Below are 6,401 nucleotides of genomic sequence, written 5' to 3' on the forward strand. Positions count from 1 at the left end.
TCAAAGCAAAAGGAGTTTAGTCTAAAGTCCAAGTCAGTTAAAACTCTATACTGTGTTTTCAGCTCAGATTTTGAACCTGTTTGGTAGTTCTATAATCACAAATAATATAAAATATAAGATATAAATAGTTATAAAATAACAAAAATAATTAATGTGAATTGTGAATTTCCCCACTTGTGAATTTCCCCGCTGTGGGACTAATAAAGGATTATCTTATCTTATCTTATCTTAATGTGGCCAGTGATTCCAGACTTAGGATTGTGGGCACACATACAAGAAAAGTTACAAAAAGAAAGAGTTGTAGGCCTTATTCACCAATGGTTCTTAAGAAGAAATTTCTTCTCAAAACCCATTTAAGCAGATTTTGCAAAGACTCTGACATTCACCAGTGTTTTCTTATTTGGGATTCGTTTTTGGCAAAGAACAGAATCGACATACACTCGAGCAAATTTTTTTTCGAGGAAAAAAAGATACTGAATGAGGCCCAATGTTAGCATACTTTGGAGAATCTGTCTACATCTGCCACAGGAGTTGACCTGTTAAGAGGACAGCTAAGGAAAGGGAGACATGGTGTTGTGTTACTCTCTCTGCATACCAGTGCTCTATAAGAAGTGTGTCTTCATTCTATATTAAAAGTTCTCTGGGGAAGCAGAAAAAAAGACAAATGACCTTTTGATTAATATGCTCCTTGTACAAGGTGCTGATGCTACCCAAATGCCAGCAGGACTGAGCAAAGGGCCAGCCTGTACTTGGTCTGTAAGAAGGTCATGCAAAAAGCAGAAGAGCTGAGGAGCATGAAATCATCCTGTAGCATGAGTGTGATTTTTATCAGAGTTTTAGCTCTTGTCCAGCTGCAGTGGGCCAGGCCAGGCCTGGGCTAGAGGGAAGCGGAGCGGGCCGAGCTTTATTGCCTTTTACACACCCTGTAAATCATTGACATTTTGTTTTCACTCACAGTCTTGTTACTCCTCTGTAGAAATGAGATTACTCACGGCTGGCATGGCTCCAGCTCAGGGGTATTCGACTATGGGAGATGTTATTTATTACGGAGGACGGCCTACTAACATCTGCGCCCTGGCTTGGGTTACAGCGAGCACCTCGCTGCACTCTCTGCTTTCTTCATCCGGATGCTTCTCCACCTCCAGTGCGTCCGTCTGATGTTTACTACCAAAAGTCTCCTGCAGGATGCAGGTAATGTAAAGGCCAACAAACAGAGCAAACTGTCTCTCGCTCTGTCTTCTCCAAGCACTTCTGTAAAGCATTGCTGATGATAACAAGCCCTAGAGAAGTAAATATGAAACAATCCAGGATTTATGAACCTCTTGACTGAACAGCACAAGAGCAAATATCTCATCTAGTGTCATCGATGAGAGCAGAGAGCACATGGGCCCCTAACCGCTGACATATTCCTCCTCGAGGAAGAATAAAGCATAAGCTTTGATATCTCTAGTTTATAGATTTTCTCTCTCACCAAAACCAGAAAATTTGCAAATTAAGGACTCGCTTGAAGAGAGTGTCTGCATTAATCTAATTTATCTCAGAATATACAGTTGACCCCTTTTGAACTGACCACTTAGATACAGATACTGTATATCATATAGCAAAATTGACACCAAGATCTTTGGAATTCAGACCCTACAAGGAAAATTTCACAGATTTTTCACATTATTCAATATTTATTACTTATCGATTTAGAGAATTTTACTAAGTCAGAATGTTTCACAGTGTGGGTGATAGGAACCAGATGTCTGAGAAGTTTAATACCTCTAAAAGCTCCATCACAGAAAGTTATTACATGAAATGGTTATGCATACTGGGACAACGTCCACGAGGTGCACAGCAAACCAGAGCTGGCATGCAGAGAATGAGGCGTGCCCCAGTTAAAAGAGGTTCTGTTTGTGTTGTTTATGTTGATGTTGGTTATGTGTTTATTGTGATGAGGTGTGCGTTAAATTGTGTAGGGTATCACCGTCAGGGTGGTGACCACCCCCATGAGTTTGTGTGTTGTCGTGTGCATTCTCTTACCTGCTAGATTTAATAAAGGCTGATTTAATGAGGGCTGTTCTCAGATCAGAATCATGACTTCACTTCATTCTTCTTTTGACTGCCATTACAACACATTGCCTGATGTTCAAGACATTGTTTTAGATGAGTTTTTATATAAAGTTTTGGTCTGAAATGTATATTAATCAATTTATTGTAATGCATTCACTAGGGAGGGATACAAGAAGGTTGTCTTAGAGCAAAATAGCCCCCAAAGAAGGCTTATTTTTTCAGACTGACCGTTATTTTACCCACGTTTTCGTACTTACACATATGTTGTGGCTTATTTTAAAGTTTTTCAGAGGTCACTAACATAGCTGCAGTTGCTGGGCTATGAAGTACCAGCTGGGTGAACTAATATCCTACAGCACCACCCTGAGGCAGACCAGTGCTGCAGCTCTAGTTAGTTATGAAAATCTCACTGATTGTGGGTGAAGTGGCTAAACAATGAGCTTTCCCTGAACTTGTATGCGAGTGTCTATTTTTCCCTGATGGTCAGCATAACTTCATAATATTTTAACATTAGGGGACCCAAGAATTTTTATTTTGAAACATTTTGGGGCCAAGAGGTTAATGAAGATGTCCCAGTCCCCCAGAACCCCCTGTATTTTGCGCTTTGATTTTACAATCATCAACCTTTCATTTATGAACTCAAAAGACTTGTAGATTCATTTGTGGTTTTGGATAGTATATAAACTACCTATATTTGCATTTTAGACATCCTTACCTTTATGAAATATGAGTCAGTAATTTTCTCTTCAAACAAACCACTTCACATGAAAATCTCCAATCTGAATGACTTTGCTTGTATGATAATCATTGAATTATGCAGAACTTCTGAAAAAATCACTGGAATTCCCCTTAAACTCCAGATTTTGCATTCAAAGATACAAATACATATTTATCTCCTGGAAAAATATATTTAAGCTATACAGTTTGACAAGACAATTGCAGTACCCTTGAGTATATATTTACAATGTTTGTACATTGATGAACAAAAATGCACCTGTAGAATTAATGAACTTTTTTTTCACTCTGTGTAGACCACTAGCTTACTATTTATGTCTTTCCTTCAAACTATCAAGGCATTGGATCAACAACATGCATTATGTTATAATTCATGTTATATATGAATTAATTCAGTAATCATGAACAGTAAGTAAATAAAAGTTCTGAATGTCCAAAGTACTTTAACAGAGGCCACTAGATAATGTTCTGCTTTGTGCACTTTTTTTTTTCTTTTTTTTTTCTCATGACAATTTTTTAAATAATGTTTCTGAGCCCTGGTTTTGATGTCTCAACTATGACAACATTAACATAAGGTAGCCAATTCAGCCTACAGCTGTCTTTCCTATTTGACTGAAGTGATAATAAGTGTCATTATTAGTGCACAATTTGGCCCAGTTAGGAACTACAGCTGAAGATGAAAACCATCTTCTTTATGCATTATTAAAAACAAGCATACATATTACTGCTTTAATCAACCATCCCAGGTCAGTAACACCAATGAGAGATGAATGCATTAAAACAGAGTGACTACATTCTTGGATGCACTGTTGGATTTAGGTGACCTCCAGGATTTAACAGCAAATTGTATTCCAGTATTATGACAGCATTTCATGGTGAATTCCATAATTCCTATGTTGTGACACTCCACGTGGCCAAGCGATTGACCAGCCGTGAAGCGTGATATGTGAGTTTCGAGCGAAACGCGGAAGTTTTATTTATTGTACTTTTACATTTCCCTTTGGAAATGAAATGAACAGCTTGTCTGCTCTTCATAAAACATCAACTCAGCTATTTTGCCAAGTATCCATTGCTAAATAATAACTGGCATACTCCTTGAAGTGTTACGTTAAGCCTCTGACAGGTGAATCAGCAAAGGCCAAGACAGATGGAAAACGTCTTTTCAAGACAAACACCCCATTATGAAAAAGGTAGCAAGCTACTGCTCGACTCAAAAGGCCAGGAGAGAAAGCATTATTGTTAAACTAATCTATCTAAACTATGGCATCAGATCATTTAGTGTCACGTTCATGAAATATTAGATCTGAAATTGTGATTAACACATTCCACAATTAGGCATTTAATCAGCTTTAGTCAACTGTAAGACATTTACAAAGTATAACTGAGAGAGAGAGAGAGAGACAGAGAGAGAGAGAGAGAGAGAGAGAGAGAGAGAGAGAGAGAGAGAGAGAGATGTGTTGTACGGCTGACTTAGCACTGCAAATATGTCCATTCCTCCAACACTATGCAGAGGAAATAGGAACTCCCAGGTATGTGTTCACTGAGATTTGGCTGAAGATGCACTGAAAAAGTAACTTGATTCAAATGTGAACTTTCCACATGAATCATATAAATTTCATCTGCACATTCATGGCCAAAATTAAAGGAACACTCTAGCCAAAATGAACAGGTCAACCATCACCACGTCTGCTGTAAGCATGCTCGCTCGCATTCTACAGCAACAGTCTCTAGAGTGAGATTTTTGTGGTTTAAAAACTAGGAAAGCCCCCGTCTCATGATGCATCTTGAAGATGGGAGGAAGTTTAAAAAATACTACTGCTTTGGGGTTCATTTCTGGGGGTGGGGGGGTGGGGGGGGTGGGGGGGGGGGGTTACTTGTTAGTGTGATTACAGAAAAAAAGCCAGTGGGATAGCCTCACTGCAGGGAGCAGAATAGTAGGGAGCAGCTATAGAACTGTAACTGTCTTTGAATCATCACTACAGTGGAAAGAATGGATAACAGAAATGACTTGTTAAATGAGGAGGATGCCTAATTAGCAAATTACTTATCCAGCTTTCTCAGTTTAAGCTTAGTTTTGTTGGCTGAAAGGGTGAGAACTTGTCTCTGGCATCAATGTGTGCTGAATAAAGACAGAATCACTGTTTTCTTTGCAATGTTGTGTGATATCTGAGTTAAGAGTTAAACTCATGCTTGCTTGGTTGTATTGCATAGCCTATAGATCAGTGGCTGGGTTTGCAGTCAGGACTGGATGATATTACAGGGACAGTCCAAGTTTTTCTGGTAGATGTACTGGGTGCAGGCTTCTGCAGTTTAAGGCTAGTACAGCTCAAAGTAGAGTTGATGAGGTGAGGTAATTAGGTTGGTACAGTCAGGAGGGAAGAAGGAATAAAGTATTCCTTTGGCTTAGTATTTCACTCTGATCCACTGTTGTTACAGTGATGTTTGTGTTTTAAAGTTGGTGCTGTTCCCAGCCACTTACAGTGGAACCATTTTCATGTTAACCCTCAAAATCTGTCAGAATTTGAGAGAACAATTGCTCAGCAGTGAATAGATTGTCATTCACTGGAGCTGCTGGTAGGAAAACTTGGTGCTATGGACCACGACTATGAGGAACTTTGTTTTTTTATAACTTGATGAACTTAATACATAAGCATGGCACAAATGTCCATATACCTTTTGGGGGTGCTGTACATGCTTTACTGTGTACAAAGCAGAATTGGTGATGAGCTGCAAAGTAAAGGACAATAAAAATAACATTGATGCCCACAAATGAAATCAGTGGCATATGTACTCAACAAAATGATTGCAAAGCATCCACTTGAAAATTTACTTACTTTAATTGAATGTTGAATGATGTGCCTTCCAAGGATGTGAGTGAATTGTCTATTATTGTTATCATACTGTATCTTCATCAGTATAACGTTGATTTTGCATTCAAGCTGGACCTTTATCGAGCCTGTGCAAATCACATTAATATGTAAAGATGTACAGTGTAGTCTGAAAAACATCCTGCAAGATTAATGGCTTTAAATTAATGGATTTAAATGACCATTTCAGGCTTTACAGAGTAACTCATAGCAGCGACTCAGTAATGACACATAGAGCAGCTTTAAGTAAAATCAGCTGCCACTCATCTTTTACTGTGCAAATAGTATTCCTTAAGATAAAGGATAAGTATTTAGTTATTACTCTCAAGACTCAGTAACTACTGTGAAACTCAGATGTAATTTATATAGTTCTGAGAGTGAGTAATTCAAGTAGAGGCCCTTGCCATTTAAGGGGTTAATGTGGAAGAAAGGTCAGACAAGGCCTACAGCCTCTCCTTCATACTTCTTTTTGGTGGTGCTGATCTCTAACCTGCCTCAGAAAGAACACTGTGGGAAAAGCAGCACGCTCCTGTGCACAGCACAGCTCTGGATTCCAAACAGGTGGCAGCCTTTCTGCTTAGCAACATTTGTCTCAGGCCCGTTTTGATGAGGGCTATATGAAAGAACCGCAGGAGGTAACAGTTCCCTATCAGGTAACTAGGGGTAGTAGACGATGGGAATGTGGCCTACAATATTAGAGTAGTGTCCACTGGGCATTGAGTGGACTGAAGCGAAACAGCTTGG

This window comes from Pygocentrus nattereri, chromosome 10 (assembly GCF_015220715.1).
Source record: "Pygocentrus nattereri isolate fPygNat1 chromosome 10, fPygNat1.pri, whole genome shotgun sequence".
Taxonomy (NCBI): Eukaryota; Metazoa; Chordata; class Actinopteri; order Characiformes; family Serrasalmidae; genus Pygocentrus; species Pygocentrus nattereri.